Genomic DNA, 18,398 nt, shown 5'->3' on the forward strand with positions numbered 1-18,398 from the left:
AAGCAACAACAACAACACCTGTTTTAAGGTGTGAATATTGACCTATACCAGCTAATTACTTCCTGCCCCCCAACTTTTCCATTTTGCTAAGTGTAAGTTTCTAAGTCTGTGAATCTGTCTTTTGTAATGAAGTTCATTTTTATCCATTGAAGCGATATTCTATATTATTTGTCTTTCCCTTTCTCACTTACTTCACTTAGTATGATAACCTCTGGTTTCTTCCCTCTAACTGGAAATGGCATTATTTCAGCCTTTATGTCTGAGCAATATTGCACTGTGTATATTTACCCCATTTTCTGTATCCATCGATCTGTACTTGTACACATAAGTTGCTTCCCTGTCTTGGCCATTGTACCTAGTCCTGCCATGATCTTTGGGGTGCAGGTAGGTGTCTTAAAATTTTGGTTTTTTTCTGGATCTACTCCTAGGTATGGGATTTCTGGGTCTCTGTGTCACTGGATTCTTCTCTGTTTAGTTTTTAAGAGAACCCCCATAATGTTCTCCCTTGTGGATATACCGATTTACATTCCCACCCACAGTGTGGGAGCATTCCTTTCTCTCCACACCCTCTGCAGAATTTATTGTTGTAGGTTTTCAGTGTGGATGTTCTGATCAGTGTGATCATTTGATTTGCCTTTCTTGAAGAACTGGAACCTTCCTTCATAGCTCAGTTGGTAAAGAATTGGCCTGCAATGCGGGAGGCCAGGGTTCAATTCCTGGGTCCAGAAGATATCCTGGAGAAGGAAATGGCAACCCACTTCAGTGTTCTTGCCTGGAAAATCCCATGGACAGAGGAGCCTGGCGGGCCACAGTCCATGGGGTCACAACAGTCGGGTATGACTTAGCGACTAAACCACAAACCGCCAAAGAACTAGTGATGCTGAGCATCTTTTCATGTTCTTTATGACTATCTCTATGACATCATTAGAGAAATATGCGTTTAGGTCTTTGGCTGATTGTTTTATTGAGTTGGTTTTTTGTTTTTTCAGTTGAGTTGTACTAGTGGTTTGCACCCACTCAACAGACATGAGTTGGAGCAAACTCCTGGTGAACTTTGCTTAGTGAAGGACAGGGAACGCTGGTATACTGCAGTCCATGTGGTCGCCACTGAGTGACTACAAAAACCTGGATCCTCCTGAATATTAAATGCCCAGCAGTTCAGCTCTTCATGGTGTTTTTACAGAAAATGGCCACAAAGCAGCAGAACTTCTTCAGGCTGCATTACTTTTCCCCCCTGCAATTTCCTTGTTATTTTTTATTGGAATATAGTTGATTTCTGATGTTGTGTTTATTTCAGGCTTACAGGAACCCAGTTCAGTTATATTATTACATAGATGTTTATTCTCTTTTGGGTTGTTTTTTGCCTACAGTTGATTAGTGTGTTCATAAACTTCCCTATGCTATTCAGTAGGTACTTTTTGATGACCTATTTGATATAGAGTAATGTGTATCTTCATCCCAATCCCAAAGAAAGGCAATGCCAAAGAATGCTCAAACTACTGCACAATTGCACTCATCTCACACGCTAGTAAAGTCATGCTCAAAATTCTCCAAGCCAGGCTTTAGCAATACGTGAACCGTGAACTTCCAGATGTTCAAGCTGGTTTTAGAAAAGGCAGAGGCACCAGAGATCAAATTGCCAACATCCGCTGCTGCAGCTGCTGCTGTTGCTATGTCACTTCAGTCATGTCTGACTGTGTGTGACCCCATAGACAGAAGCCCACCAGGCTCCCCCATCCCTGGGATTCTCCAGGCAAGAATACTGGAGTGGGTTGCCATTTCCTTCTCCAATGTGTGAAAGTGAAAAGTGAAAGTGAAGTCGCTCAATCGTGTCCGACCCATAGTGACCCCACAGACTGCAGCCTACCAGGCTCCTCCATCCATGGGATTTTCTAGGCAAGAGTACTGGAGTGGCTTGCCATTGCCTTCTCCGGCCAACATCCACTAGATCATGGAAAAAACAAGAGAGTTCCAGAAAAGCATCTATTTCTGCTTCATTGACTATGCCAAAGCTTTTGATTGTGTGGATCACAACAAACTGTGGAAAATTCTGAAAGAGATGGGAATACCAGACCACATGACCTGCCTCTTGAGAAACCTGTATGCAGGTCAGGAAGAAACTGTTAGAACTGGACATGGAACAACAGACTGGTTCCAAATAGGAAAAGGAGTATGTCAAGGCTGTATATTGTCACCCTGCTTATTTAACTTATATGCAGAGTACATCATGAGGAATGCTGGGCTGGAAGAAGCACAGGCTGGAATCAAGATTGCCGGGAGAAATATCAATAACCTCAGATATGCAGATGACACCACCCTTATGGCAGAAAGTGAAGAAGAACTAAAAAGCCTCTTGACGAAAGTGAAAGAGGAGAGTGAAAAAGTTGTCTTGAAGCTCAACATTCAGAAAACTAAGATCATGGCATCTGGTCCCATCATTTCATGGGAAATAGATGGGGAAACAGTGTCAGACTTTATTTTTTGGGGCTCCAAAATCACTGCGGATGCTGATTGCGCCATAAAAACTTTCCTTGGAAGGAAAGTTATGACCAACCTAGATAGCATATTAAAAATCAGAGACATTACTTTGCCAACAAAGGTCCGTCTAGTCAAGGCTATGGTTTTTCCAGTGGTCATGTATGGATGTGAAATTTGGACTGTGAAGAAAGCTGATCACCAAAGAATTGATGCTTTTGAACTGTGGTGCTGGAGAAGACTCTTGAGAGTCCCTTGGACTGCAAGGAGATCCAACCAGTCCATTCTAAAGGAGATCAGTGCTGGGTGTTCATTAGAAGGACTGATGCTAAAGCTGAAACTGCCATACTTTGGCCACCTCATGCGACGAGTTGACTCACTGGAAATGACTCTGATGCTGGGAGGGATTGGGGGCAGGAGGAGAAGGGGACGACAGAGAATGAGATGGCTGGATGGCATCACCGACTCGATGGACTTGAGTTTGAGTGAACTCCGGGAGTTGGTGATGGACAGGGAAGCCTGGCGTGCTGTGATTCATGGGGTCGCAAAGAGTCAGACACGACTGAGAAACTGAACTGAACTGAATGTGTGTATGTTAATTCCAATCTCTTAATTTATTGCCCCTGTATTTGGAGGTTCAGCACTCTGCTGAGGGCAACAGGCACTCCAGGTGCATTGTGGAGGCACACTGCCTGCCCCATGTTTCCAGCTCCCTCAGCCCCGGTGGTTAGGTTGTAGTTAAAGGAAATGTCTACAGGTGGCAACACTTTTTCACTCCCATCTCTGGTTTCTGAGGCAACCAGAGCTTTGGGCAAAGTGGGCTTCCTGGACTGTGAAATCATGTGGAATGTGCCTGAGCAAACACTTAGGACTTATGTCTCACTACTTCTTCCCCCTAAAGCTTCATACCCCAACTCCAGACTAACCCAACTAGGGCCACAGCACCCAGCCGGGGATGCTAAGGTGCCTAGGAGGCTGCACTCTCAGTAAGGAAGCTTGAGCTGGGGACCCCAACACCAGGAGACCTAGAGGCTAGGTGACTTTTTCAAGGTCCTCAAAGCCAGATGGTCAGGACACCATTCTCTGGATGCACTAGGAACTGTGGCCCCAGCCAGATCAAACCAGACAGTAGAGGTTTAAGCACTTAATTAAGGGCACCCTGTCTGGTCGTTTCAACCCAACCACAGTGCAGCCATGAAAACCAAGACTGCCCAGCCTCCAGGGATGAAACAGAAGCCCAAGCCAGGTTCATATTTCACATACTAAGATAGAATTTCCTATATTTCATGTATGATAATATAGGTGCATATTTCATATATGGAAATATGCAGTCAGATTTCCATCTATGGCAATAGAATTTTCTGTTTCATCTATGAAAATGTAGGGGCATACTTCATACATGAAAGTAGAATTTCCAGATTTCATGTATGAAAATATAGGGACACATTTCATACATGAAGGAAGAGTTTCCTATATTTCATGTATGAAAATATGGCATATTTTATACATAAAAGTAGAATTCCTACAGTTCATATATGGAAACATGGGAGCATAGTTCATACATGCATGTAGAATTTCCTATATTTCATATATGAAAATATGGGTATATACATTTGTAGAGTGAATTCCTTTGCTATTGTTTTTTCAAGAAAAGAAGCAACATTTTACTCTAACTTCTAATGATACTAATTCTTACAACTTTGTATTGGTAAATCATGAGTTTCACCTGGACTTGCAGGGCAAGAGCTCTCAAACTTCAATGTGCTTCAGAATCACCTGGACGGTTTTGTGAAATGAAAATATCTCCTGCCACGTTAATAAACAAGTACATCATAGCCATCAGTGATTTCTGGCCTCCAATAAGAGCTCCCCAAACTTCGATCCAGTGAATGGTGCCACCCTCCACGGTGATAGCAGAGGAACTGGGGGAATGCAAGAAGCAAGCTAACAAGGAGACAGGATTGGCCCCAGAAAGCTGAGGTGCATATGAAGGGAATGAATTCAGTGAGCCCAAAGGTTTGCATCCTTCCAAACATAGCATGCTAAGTTCCTTGATACCTGATCTTCAGGTTCAGTTCAGACTGCCTGCTCCCTTTGTTGCAAACTTGTCTATAGCCTTCTTGGAGCAGTTTCCTCAGAGCTACTGAGATGCTGTCTCTGGGGCTCGGAGTCCTAAACATTCCCACCAGATAAAATATCTACTTTCAGGTTGTGACTATATATTTTAGTCGACAGCTTATTAACTCACATTGTCAGACTGTAGAACCAGAGTTTCTGATTTAGTAGATTTGCACATTTCAGTCCAGGGATCATAATGAAAATCATTATGACTTTAATGAATCTCTTCTAACCCAAGTATACTGTCTTACATTTTAATATGCACAAAAGTCTTCATATGAAATAAGATTGGTAAGTGACTTCATTAGAGCATTCTGAACAGAACTCAAAATGTAAGCATCAGGAATAACATTAAAGTGCTCTCTCAGAGAACATAAACAAAAGCAAGTTAAAACAATTTATCCTATAGTTAGATTAATTGCCTTGATTTAACTAATCAATTCTTTGTGAAGCAAAAATAAAAAGAGTAAACGTACTTTATGTGACTTTTTAAAATCAATAATAATTAGTTTCTTGATAAAGTCTTCTATTTTTGAAAATTTCTCATTTTGCTAACTTTGTTTCTTGTTGATTATTTTTTGTGTTTATAGCTGCTGGTGCTAAGTCACTTCAGTTGTGTCCGACTCTGTGCGACCCCATAGACGGCAGCCCACCAGGCTCCCCCGTCCCTGGGATTCTCCAGGCAAGAACACTGGAGTGGGTTGCCATTTCCTTCTCCAATGTGTGAAAGTGAAAAGTGGAAGTGAAGTCGGTCAGTCGTGTTCAACTGTTAGCGACCCCATGGACTGCACCCTACCAGGCTCCTCCATCCATGGGATTTACCAGGCAAGAGTACTGGAGTGGGGTGCCATTGCCTTCTCCGTGTGTTTATAGCTAGCCAGCAACTATTTTTTAAAAATTGAAGTACCATTGATTTACATTACTATATTTGTTTTGGGATACAACATAGTGATTGAATATTTTTATGTGATACACTCTGTTTAAAGGTATTACAAAATACTGGCCATATGTCCCTCTGCTGTATAGTGTGTCCTTGTTTCTCATTTATTTTATACGTAGTGGTTTTTATCTCTTCATCCTCTGCCCCTATCTGGCCCCTCTCTCCTCCCTCTGCCCACTGGTAAGCGCTAGTGCTCTGATCTGTGAGCCTGTTTCTGTTTCATAGATAAGTTCATTTGTGTCACATGCTATATCCCACATATGAGTGAGATGGTATTTGCCTTTGTCTTTCTCTCTTCATTTAATATGATAATATCTAGGTTCCTGTTCTGAAAATGGCATTATTTTAATCATTTCTGTATTTCATGTATGGAAATATGGGGCAGATTAACATATATGAAACATAATTTTCTCTTTAATATTAATGAAAATATGGGTACATATTTCATATTTACAAATAGAATTTTCCATATTTTACATGTGAAAGATGGATATACACTTTTGTAGTCTGAACTCCTTTGCTATTGTTCTTTAAAGAATCAGCATTTTACTATAACTAACACAAATTCTTACAACTTTGTGTTGGCAAATCGTGAGTTTCCCCTGGACTTGTAGGGCAATAGCTCTCAGTGTGCTTCATTGCCTCAGATTCACCTGGATAGTTTATTAACTGCAATGGTCAGACTGCAGTTCCAGAGCTTCTGATTTACTAGATTTGCAGGTACCAGTCCAGGGTTCATAATGGAAATTATTGTGCCTTTAGTAATGCTTTTAAAGACTTAACTTTTGTAACCCAGGTGTTCAGTTCAGTTGCTCAGTCGTGTCCCACTCTTTGTGACCCCATGAACCGCAGCACACCAGGCCTCCCTGTCCATCACCAGCTCCCGGAGTTTACCCAAACTCATGTCCATTGAGTTGGGGATGCATCCAGCCATCTCATCCTCTGTTGTCCCCTTCTCCTCCTGCCTTCAATCTTTCCCAACATCAGGGGTTTTTCAAATGAGTCAGGTCTTCGCATCAGGTGGCCAAAGTATTGGAGTTTCAGCTTCAACATCAGTCCTTCCAATGAACACCCAGGACTGATTTCCCTTAGGATGGACGGGTTGGAGCTCCTTGCAGTCCAAGGGACTCTCAAGAGTCTTCTCCAGCACCACAGTTCAAAAGCATCAATTCTTTGGTGATCAGCTTTCTTCACAGTCCAACTTTCACATCCATACATGACCACTGGAAAAACCATAGCCTTGACTAGACGGACCTTTGTTGACAAAGTAATGTCTCTGCTTTTTAATATGCTATCTAGGTTGGTCATTACTTTCCTTCCAAGGAGTAAGCGTCTTTTAATTTCATGGCTGCAATCACCATCTGCAGTGACTTGGAGCCCAGTAAAATAAAGTCAGCCACTGTTTCCCCATCTACTTCCCATGAAGTGATGGGACTGGATGCCATGATCTTAGTTTTCTGAATGTTGAGCTTCAAGCCAACCTTTTCACTCTCCTCTTTCACTTTCATCAAGAGGCCCTTTAGTTCTACTTCACTTTCTGCCATAAGGGTGGTGTCATCTGCATATCTGAGGTTATTGCTATTTCTCCCAAGTGTACTGTCTTGCAGCTTAGTACGCACCAAAATCTTCATTTGAAACAAGAAGATTGCTCAATGACTGCTGTTTTAGGGCACTGTGAACTGAAATCAAAATGTAGGGATCAAAAATGATGTTAAAGAAAGTATTTTCTCAGAGAACACTGAAAACAACTTAACTTAAAAAAAAAACAACATATTTACCCTATAGTTAGACTAATTAACTTGACTAATTGTTCCTTTGTGAAGCAAAAATGAAAAGAGTAAATCTACTTTACGTGATTTTTAAAAACCTCATCAAAATTAATTTCTTGAGGGAATCTTTTAGTTTTGAAAAATTCCCATCTTTATATGATATTTTCCTGTTGATTGTTTTTTTGTTTGTAGCTAGCCATCAACTAATTTTTTAATGACATACAGTTAATTTACATTACTGGCCTTTAGTGTACGACCTAGTGATTCAATGTTTTTAGGAGTCCTACTCCATTGAAAGTTATTACAGAATAATGTGTGTGTTTCCCTCTGCTGTAGACTATAAACTTGCCCCTAATTTATTTTATACACAGTGATTTGTATCTTAATCCTCTACCCCACCTTAGCTCTCCCACGTCACTTTCCCCGTTAGTTCTCTGTATCTGTGAATCTGTTTCTCTTTCATAGATAAGGTCATTTGTGTTGTATTTTGATTTCCACATGTAAGTGATATCATACAGTATTTGTTTTTGTGTTTCTGACTTCACTTTGATTACCTCCAGGATTGTGTTGCTTAAAATGGCATTATTTCAATCTTTTCTGTATTTCCTATATGAAATATGGGTGGATATTTCTATACATGAAAATACAATTTTCTGTATATCATGTAAGAAAACATTGATGCATATATCCATATATGAAAATTGAACTTTCTGTGTTTCCTTATGAAAATATAGGTGCATATTTCCATATAAGAAAATCTAATTTTCTATGTTTCCTATATGAAATTATGGGTGCATATGTTCATACATGAAAATTACATTTTCTATTTTACCTGTATTAAAATATAGGTGTGTATTTCCATATAAGAAAATCAAATTTTTGTATTTCCTGTGAGAAATAAGGGTATGTATTTCCAGGTGTGAAAATATTATTTTCTATATTTATGAAAATATGAGTTCAGATTCTAGGTTTAGCTCTCTTGATAGTTTTTTTTTTTTTTTCTGGCACGTGGAGACAATCCCTTATAGAGAATGTTGCCAATGTACATTCCCACTAACAGCTGGAATTAGCATTCCTAATTACTGCAGAGCATCTTATCCTGTGAGACAGTGAGGTATTTTATATAAATTTCTACTTAAGGAGTGTGAGAAAAATTTGCCAGTGGTGAGTGGCTTTTAGACAGTTGGGAGTGTTGGGAATTTATTTCAGCAATCCCTGCCTCAGGACCTTTCCTGAAGGCAGCTGTCATTAATGGAACCCCAGGCCTTGTGAACTGAGGTGCCTATGAGCTGGAGAAGGCAATGGCTCCCTACTCCAGTACTCTCGCCTGGAAAATCCCACGGACAGAGGAGCCTGGTAGGGTGCGGTCCATGGGGTCGCTAAGAGTCGGACACGACTGAGCGATTTCACTTTCACTTTTCCTTTCATGCATTAGAGAAGGAAATGGCAACCCATTCCAGTGTTCTTGCCTGGAGAACCCCCAGGGACGGGGAGCCTGGTGGGCTGCTGTCTATGGGGTCGCACAGAGTCGGACACGACTGAAGCGACTTTGCAGCAGCAGCAGCATGAGCAAGAGTGATCAAGTTGTAGTTACAGGAAATGTCCACACGGTGGCAGCACTTTTCCAAGCCCACCTTTGGTTCCTGTGGCAGACTGAGCCATAGGAAAAGTTGGCTTCCTGGGCTGTGAAATAGAGCGGAATGTGCCTGTGCAAACACGAAAGGGCTTGTGTCCCAGTACTTCCTCCTCCTAAAGCTTCACACCCTTAACCTTAACTAGACTAATCCCAGTGGGGGCCATAGCACCCAGCTGAGCGGGCTAAGGTGCCTGGGAGGCTACAGTGTGAGTAAGGAGACTTGAGCTAGGAACCCAAGCAACAGGAAAAACGGAAGCAAGGTGACTATTGCCTCCAAGATCCTCAAGGACTTGATCCAACTCTGATCTGGTCCCAGCCAGAGTGAAGCAGACAGTAGAGGTTTAAAAAGGGCTCAGTGAAGGCCACCCTGCCAGGCTGTCTCAATCCCACTTCAGTTCACAGTGGGAGCCAAGCCTGTTCAGGCACCAGGGATTATTCATTACAGGGGCAGATTCATTGCCACTTTAGGTAAAGAACTCCTAATTCATTCCAGGCCCTTCACTTTACTTATTTTCCAAAACCATTTGTTTCACTTTGAGCTCTCAGAGTTTCTTTCTGGGTTATCACTTTGTGGACTTGTAAGTCTATTTTCATTTGACCTGGATGAGGCCTCACATACCATCATCCTCCTCTTCCTAACTGAATTCCCTTTGTGTGTGATCCTTCAAGCTCCACGCCTGTGGCTCCCAGTGTCGTAATTCCCTCATTTCAGGGACAAATCTTAATGACTGAGAAATAGTCTACCAAATAAATGTACCACATCTTGTTTAAGCTTTAATCTCTCATTGGAGATTCTGCAGCCTGCATGTCTTGGCTACTGGAACAAAGTCGTGCTGGAGGTTTGTTGGGGTGCAGGTGCCTTTTGGTCAATGGTGATCTCAGGATATAGGCCAAGGTTCAGGGATGTAAGATCCTAGGCTTAGGCCAACTTGACAGTTTAATTCAGGTATTTGGAGACTGTCCATTCTACTGGCTACTGCCAGTATAATCCCGAGGACGGCCCAGGTGAATTATTTCTATTCCCTAACTTCTCCTACACTTATGGCCTATGGACTCATGATGTTGGCCATGTGAGTGTTGCAATTTGATTTCCCAAAGTCCTTTTCATTGCATCCATTCAGCAATTAGAGATTCTGAGCATCTTGTTTTGAGGAGGACGTTTGGGTGATCTTTCTTTTTTTCCTGAAAGAGTGTAAGGACCACTTGCCTTTGGTGGTTGCATTCCTTGATGTCAGCTGAGTTTGGAATTGATTTCTCAGGTGCTGGACACAGGGCATTTCTTGAGAACAGCTGTCATTAACGGAACCCCAGGCCTTGTGAATTGAGGTGCTTGTGTGCAAGGGGGATAAAGTGGGAGTAACAGAAAATGTCCACCTTTTCATGCCCACCTTTGGTTCCTGGGGGAAAGAAGAGCCTGAGGGCAAGTTAGCTTCCTGGGCTGTGAAACAGTGTGAAATTGGACTGAGCAAACAGGAAAGGGCTTGAGCCTCACTACTTTTTCCCCTTAAAACTTCTCACAAAGAGACCATGCAGACTAATTCCTTCAGGGTCTACAGTACACTGCAGAGGCTGCTTAGATGCTAGGGGTGGCACTCCCAGGGAGGAGGAGGCTAGAGCTGGAATCCCCAGCATCAGCAGAAATTGAGGCCAGCTGAATTTTGCCTTGAAATTACTAAGGATTTTGATGCCATGTGGGACTCTGTGCCAGCCAGACGTGGCACACAGTAAAACTTTAAAATGTGTTTAATGAAGGGCACACCTGTATATACCCTACCCTGGTTCAGAAGTGGGATGCAAGTCATCTGAGCTTCCAGGGATGGAATAGTTTCCCAAGTTGGGGAGGTCTCACAGAATACAGTAGGCACTGCTTTCCTTCCCTTTTTTTTTTTTTTTTAACATCTTTCCAATACTCCCTGCAGCATTGTCCAATGCCATCATGTGATTTTTGTTACCACACAGCCCCCTGATTCAGGTGTTATCTTTGGGATATCTTTATGGTTTGTGGTGCTTTTTGCCTTTGAAGTTCGATTAGAGGGGTGAGGAACACGTCCTTGTGCATTTTCTAACTCAGACACACTTTTCTGGAAAAGAATGCAGTAACATGGAAAAGAATTTTTGTGTACTATCTCTTAGTTTTATAGATTTGAGTCTATGTGGATGGAAGGTAGGAAGAATGAGGATCATCCATGGATGATTTATTACAGGTACAGATTTGTCATCCCTTTAAGTGCTTACCCCCTAATTCGTTCCAGTCTCTGCACTTTATTTTTTGAAACAGTTTTTTGAATTTGAATTCTCAGAGTCTTTGTCAGATATGTTCATTTGCTGACTTGCATGAAGTTCTCGTTTGACCTGGATGAGACCTCATACACCAGGATTTTCTTCCTCCTGACTGATTGCCTTCCCTGTGAGCCTTCAAGGTCCATCCCTGTGTCTCCCAGTGTTACAATTCCCGAATTTTAGTGTCTATATTTTATGAGTGAGAAATTGTCTACCAGATGTATGCACCATATCTTGTTGAAGGTTGAACCTCTCACTGGGGATTTTGCAGACTGTGTGTCTTGGCTACTGGAAGGAAGCAGTGCTGGAGGTTTGTTGGGGTGCCTGTGCCTTTTAATCAATGGTGTTCTCAGGATATAGGCCAAGGTGCGGGAATGTCAGATCCTAGACTTATCCTAACTTCATAGTTTTTCAGGCATTTCAAGACTGTCCATTCTACTGGCTGCTGCCAATCTGCATTGCCACCAACAGCCTTGGATGATCCTTTTGCCTCCAGACTCTCTCCTGTATTTATTGCGGGTAGACTTCTGTAGTTGGCCTCTTAAGTGTTGCCACTTAATTATTTATTCTCCTTTTGATTGTTATGCAGCTTTGAGGGACTTGTTTGAGAGGGGAGTTTTAGGTGTACCTGTACTTCCCTCCCCCCCTTATAGGGTGTGAGGACAATTTACCTTTGGCAGTTGGCTTCCTGAATGTCAGCTGTGTTTGGAATTTATTTCTCAAGTCATAGGACATTTCTTGAGGACAGCTGTCATTATTGGAACCCCAGGCCTTGTGAACTGAGATTCCTGTAACCTAGGGTGATCAAGTTGTAGTTACAGAAAATGTCCACAAGGCGACAGCACTTTTTCATGCCCACCTTTTGTTGCTGTGGGACAGAAAAGCCTGAGGGCAAGTTGGCTTCCTAGGTTCTGAAATAGTGTGAAATTTGCCTGAGCAAACCAGAAAGGGCTTGAGCCTCACTACTTTTCCCCCTAAAGCTTCACACACAGAGGGACCAAGCAGAGTAATCCCTTCAGGATCCATAGTACACTGCAGAGGCTGCTTAAGTGCTAGGAGGCAGCACTCCCAGGGAGGAGGAGGCTTGAGCTGAGATCCTCAAGCTCCAGCACAGACTGAAGTCAGCTGAATTTTGCCATGAAATTGCTTGAGGCCTCGATGCCACACGGGACTCTTGTCCAGCCTGACAGAGCACACAAGAGAATTTTATAAAGTGTTCAATGAAGGGTACCCTGCCAAGCTGTGTCTACCCCACCTGAGTTCTGCATTGGGGCCCAAGACAGCTCAGCCTCCATGGACAGGATAACACTGCAAGTTAGGGAGGTAGCCCAGAATACCGTAGGCACTGCTTTCTTTCTTTCTTTTTTTTTCCATCTTGCCAATACTACCGGCAGCATTGTCCATTTGCCATCATTTGATTTTTGACACCACACAGCCGCCTGATTCAGGGTTTTAGTCCTCTTTGGGATCTCTGGCTTTAGGGGGCTTTTTGCCTTAGGAATTCGATTAGAGAGGTGAGCAACACGTCCGTGTGCATTTTCTGACTCAGATACACATTTTTGGGAATAGAATGCAAGAACATAGAAAAGAATTTTTGTGGATTATCACTTAGTGCTATAGATTTCTGAGTCTATGTGGATGGAAAGTAGGAAGAATGAGGATAATCCATGGATGACTTATTACAGGTACAGATTTCTTGTCCCTTTTGGTACTTACCTCCTAATTTGTTCCAGTGCCTGCACTTTATTTTTCTGAAACAGATTTTTGTGAGTTTGAATTCTCAGAGTCTTTTTCAGATATGTTCATTTGCTGACTTGCATGAAGTTTTCGTTTGACCTGGAGGAGACCTCATATCCCAGGATTTTACTCCTCCTGACTGATCGCTTTCCCTATGATCCTTCAAGGTCCATCCCTGTGTCTCCCAGTGTTACAATTCCCTAATTTTAGTGTCTATATTTTATGGATGAGAAATTGTCTACCAGATGTATGTACCACATCTTGTTTAAGGTTTAAGCTCTCACCAAGTATTCCAGACTGCGTGTCTTGGCTACTGGAAGGAAGCAGTTCTGGAGGTTTGTTGGGATGTATGTGCCTTTTACTCAATGGTGTTCTCAGGATACAGGCTAAGGGGCGGGAATGTCAGATCCTAGATTTAGCCTAACTTCATAGTTTTTCAGGCATTCAGAGACTGTCCACTCTACTGGCTTCAGCCAATGTGCTTTAAAGTTCACAGCCTTAGGGCATCCCTTTTCCTCCAGACTCTCCTGAATTTATTGCCTTCAGACTTCTGAGGTTGGCCATGTGAGTGTTTCTATTTAATTTTCTATTGTCCTTTTGACTGGCGTTGCTGCAGCTTTGACGGATGCTAAGCATCTGGTTTGAGAGGGGAGGTTTGGGTGTGTCTGTTCTTTTTTATTTTTTACTTCTCCTTGAAGGATGTGAGGACAATTTACCTTTGGCAGTAGGCTTCCTGAACGTCGGCTGTGTTGGGAATTTATTTCTCAGGTGCCGGTCATAGGACATTTCTTGAAAGCAGCTGTCATTTATCGGAACCCCAGGCCTTGTGAATTGAGGTGCGTGTGCGCAAGGGTGATCAAGTTGTAGCTACAGAAAATGTCCACAAGGCGGCAGCACTTTTTCATGAGAACCTTTGGTTCCTGGGGGAAAGCAGAGCCTGAAGGCACACTGGCTTCCTGGGCTGTGAAACAGTGAAAGTTGCCTGAGAAAAGAGGAAAGGTCTTGAGCCTTACTACTCTTTCCCCCTAAAGCTTCACACACAAAGGGACCATGCAGAGTGATCCTTCAGTATCCACAGTACACTGCAGAGGCTGCTTGGGTGCTAGGAGGCAACATTCCCAGGGAGGAGAAGGCTTGGGCTGGAATCCCCAGCTTCAGCAGAGATTGAGGTCAGCTGAATTTTGCCATGAAATTCCTCAGGTCCTTGATTCTATGTGGGACTCTTGTCCCAGCCAGACGGAGCACAGATAACTTTTAAAACTGTTCAGTGAGGGGTACCTTGCCAGGCTATGTCTACCCCACACAAGTTCACAATTGGGACCCACACCTGCTCAGCCTCCAGGGATGGGACAGCATCCCAAGTCATGGAGGTAGCCCAGAATACAGTAGGCACTGCTTTTCTTCCATTTTCATGAACATCTTGCCAATACTACCTGCAGCATCATCCATTTGCCATAGTGTGATTTCGTCAAGCGCAGTCACCCCATTCAGGTGTTAAATCATCTCCAGGGTATCTCTATGCTTTCTAGGGACTTTTTGCCTAAGAAGGCCAAGCAGAGTGGTGAGCATCACATCCTCGAGCATTTTCTAACTCAGATACACTTTTTTCTGGGAAGAGAAACCAGGTAGATGGGAGAGAATTTTTGGTGGCTTATCTCTTAAGGCTACATGTTTATCTGTCTGTCTGGATGGAAGGAAGGATGAACGAGGAGAATCCATGTGGATGATGTATCACGGGTACAGATTTGTTGTCATTTTATGTACTTACCCCCTAGTTAGACCCTGCCCTTCACTTTATTTATTTTTCTGAAACCTTTTGTTTGAATTCTCAGAGTCTGTTTCTGGAATGTCAGTGTGTTGCCTTGTGCATCTGCTCTCATTTGGCCTAAATGAGATCTCATTTACCAGGATCTTCCTCTGCCTGCCTGACTTCTCTTTGCCTATAATCCTTCAAGATCCATCCCTGTGTCTCACAGTATTATAATTTCGTAACTTCAGAGTCAGTTTTTAGGAGTGAGAAGTAGTATACCGGATGTAAGTATGACATCTTGTTTAAGGTTTAATCTCTCACCGGGGATTTTGCAGACTGCCTGTCTTGGCTACAGGAAGGCAGCAGTGCTGGCAGTTTGTTGGGGTGTATGTCCCTTTTAATCGATGGTGTTCTCAGGATATAGGACAAGATGCAGGAATGTCAGATCCTAGACTTAGCCTGACTTCACAGTTTTTCAGGCATTCGGAGACTGCCAATTCTAGTGGCTGCTACCAATGTGCACTGCCACCAAAGCCTTGGGGGATTCTTTTCCTCCAGCCTCTTCTCTGTATTTATTGCCTGTAGACTTCTGAGGTTGGCCATGTGAGTGTTGCAATATCATATTTCTTGTCCTTTAGACAGGCATTCCTGCAGCTTGAAGGATCCTGAACATCTGGTTTGAGAGGGGAGGGGTGTGTCTGTTCTTCTTTCTTTATTTTTCCCCAGTTATACTGTGAGGACACCTTTGGCGATTGGCTTCCTGAATGTCAGCTGTGTTTGGAACTTGTTTCTCAGGTGACGGCTACAGGACATTTCTTGAGGGCAGCTGTCATTAACAGAACCCTAGTCCAACCAGTCCATTCTAAAGGAGATCAATCCTGGGTGTTCATTGGAAGGACTGATGCTAAAGCTGAAACTCCAATACTTTGGCCACCTCAGGCGACGGGTTGACTCACTGGAAAAGAGTCTGATGCTAGGAGGGATTGGGGGTGGGAGGAGACGGGGACGACAGAGAATGAGATGGCTGGATGGCATCACCGACTCGATGGACATGAGTTTGAGTGAACTCCGGGAGTTGGTGATGGACAGGGAGGCCTGGCGTGCTGTGATTCATGGGGTCGCAAAGACTTGGACACAGCTGAGCGACTGAACTGAACTGAATTACTTTACAATAATACATTGGTTGGTTTTGCCATACATTGACATGAATCCGCCCCGGGTGTACATGTGTTCCCCTTCTTGAAACCCCCTCCCAACTCCCTCCTCCCCATATCCTCCCTCCAGGTCATCCCCGTGCACCAGCCCCGAGCATCCAGTATCATGCGTCGAACCTGGACTGGTGATTCACTTCACATATGATAATATACATGCTTCAATGCCATTCTCCCAAATCATCGCACGTTCACCCTCTCCCACAGAGTCCCAAAGACTGTTCTATACACCTATGCCTCTTTTGCTGTCTCGTATACAGGGTTAAGGTTACCATCTTTCTAAATTCCATATATATGCGTTAGTATGCTGTATTGATGTTTATCTTTCTGGCTTATTTCACTCTGTATAACAGGCTCCAATTTCATCCACCTCATTAGAACTAATTCAAATGCATTCTTTTTAATGGCTGAGTAATACTCCATTGTGTATATGTACCAAAGCTTTCTTATCCATTCATCTGCAGATGGACATCTAGGTTGCTTCCATGTCCTGGCTATTATAAACAGTGCTGCAATGAACATTGGAGTACATGTGTCTCTTTCAATTCTGGTTTCCTCGGTGTGTATGCCCAGGAGTGCGATTGCTGGATCATATGGCAGTTCTATTTCCAGTTTTTTCAGGAATCTCCACACCGTTCTCTATAGTGGCTGTACTAGTTTGCATTCCCACCAACAGTGTAAGAGGGTTCCTTTCTCTCCACATCCTCTCCAGCATTTATTGCATGTAGACTTTTGGATAGCAGCCATTCTGACTGGTGTGAAATGGTATCTCATTGTGGTTTTGATTTGCATTTCTCTGATTATGAGGGATGTTGAGCATTTTTTCATGTGTTTGTTAGCCATCTGTATGTCTTCTTTGGAGAAATGTCTGTTTAGTTCTTTGGCCCTTTTTTTGATTGGGTCGTTTATTTTTCTGGAATTGAGCTGCAGGAGCTGCTTGTATATTTTGGAGATTAATCCTTTATCAGTTGCTTCATTTGCTATTATTTTCTCCCATTCTGAAGGCTGTCTTTTCACCTTGCTTAGAGTTTCCTTTGCTGTGCAGAAGCTTTGATTTTAATTAGGTCCCATTCATTTATTTTTGCTTTTATTTCCAATATTCTGGGAGGTGGGTCTTGGAGGATCCTGCTGTGATTTATGTCGGAGAGTGTTTTGCCTATGTTCTCCTCTAGGAGTTTTATAGTTTCCGGTCTTACATTTAGCTCTCTAATCCATTTTGAGTTTATTTTGGTGTATGGTGTTAGAAAGTGTTCTAGTTTTATTCTTTTACAAGTGGCTGACCAGTTTTCCCAGCACCACTTGTTAAAGAGACTTTTTCTTCACTTTATATTCTTGCCTCCTTTGTCAAAGATAAGGTGTCCATAGGTGCGTGGATTTATCTCTGGGCTTTCTATGTTGTTCCATTGATCTATATTTCTGTCTTTATGCCAGTACCATACTGTCTTGATGACTGTGGCTTTGTAGTAGAGCCTGAAGTCTGGCAGGTTGATTCCCCCAGTTCCATTCTTCTTCCTCAAGATTGCTTTGGCTATTCGAGGTTTTTGTATTTTCATACAAATTGTGAGATTATTTGTTCTAGCTCTGTGAAAAATATCATCAGTAGTTTGATAGGGATTGCATTAAATGTATAAACTACTTTGGGTAGTATACTCATTTTCACAATATTTAATCTCCCAATCCACGAACACGGTATATTTCTCCATCTATCAGTGTCCTCTTTGATTACTTTCACCAGTGTTTTATAGTTTTCTATGTACAAGTCTTTTGTTAACATCTTGCCAATACTCCCTGCAGCATTGCCCATTTGCCACAGTGTGATTTTGGTCACCTCACAGACGCCTGATTCAGGTATTAAGTCATCTTTGGGGTATCTCTATGGTTTGTGGGGGCTTTTTGCCCTTGAATTTTGATTAGAGGGGTGAGCGTCATGTCCTCGTGCATTTTCTAACTCAAATACACTTTCTTGGGAATAGAATGCAGTAACATAGAAAAGAATTTCCCTGGATTTATTCTTAGCGCTCTACATTTCTGAGTCTATGTGGATGGAAGGTAGGAAGAATGAGGATAAACCACGGATGATTTATTACAGGTACAGATCTGCTGCGCCTGTCAGCGCTTACCCCCAATTTGTTCCAGTCTCTGCACTTTATTTTCCCAAAATAGTTTTTTTGAGTTTGAATTCTCAGAGCCTTTTTCAGATATGTTCATTTCTTGACTTGCATGAAGTTCTCATTTGACCTAGATGAGACCTCATATCCCAGGATTTTTCTCCTCCTGATTGTCTTCGCTTTCCCTATGAACCTTCAAGGTCCCTCGCTGTGTCTCCATGTTATAATTCCCTAATTTTAGTGTCTGTTTTTTATGAGTGAGAAATAGTCTACCAGATGTATGTACTACATCTTGTTTAAGGTTTAATCTCTCACTGGGGATTTTGCAGACTGTGTGTCTTGGCTACAGGAAGGCAGCAGTGCTGGAGGTTTGT

The sequence above is a fragment of the Moschus berezovskii genome, chromosome 21 (genome assembly GCF_049115385.1).
Source record: "Moschus berezovskii isolate FMDL1 chromosome 21, NW_MosBer_1.0, whole genome shotgun sequence".
Classification (NCBI taxonomy): Eukaryota; Metazoa; Chordata; class Mammalia; order Artiodactyla; family Moschidae; genus Moschus; species Moschus berezovskii.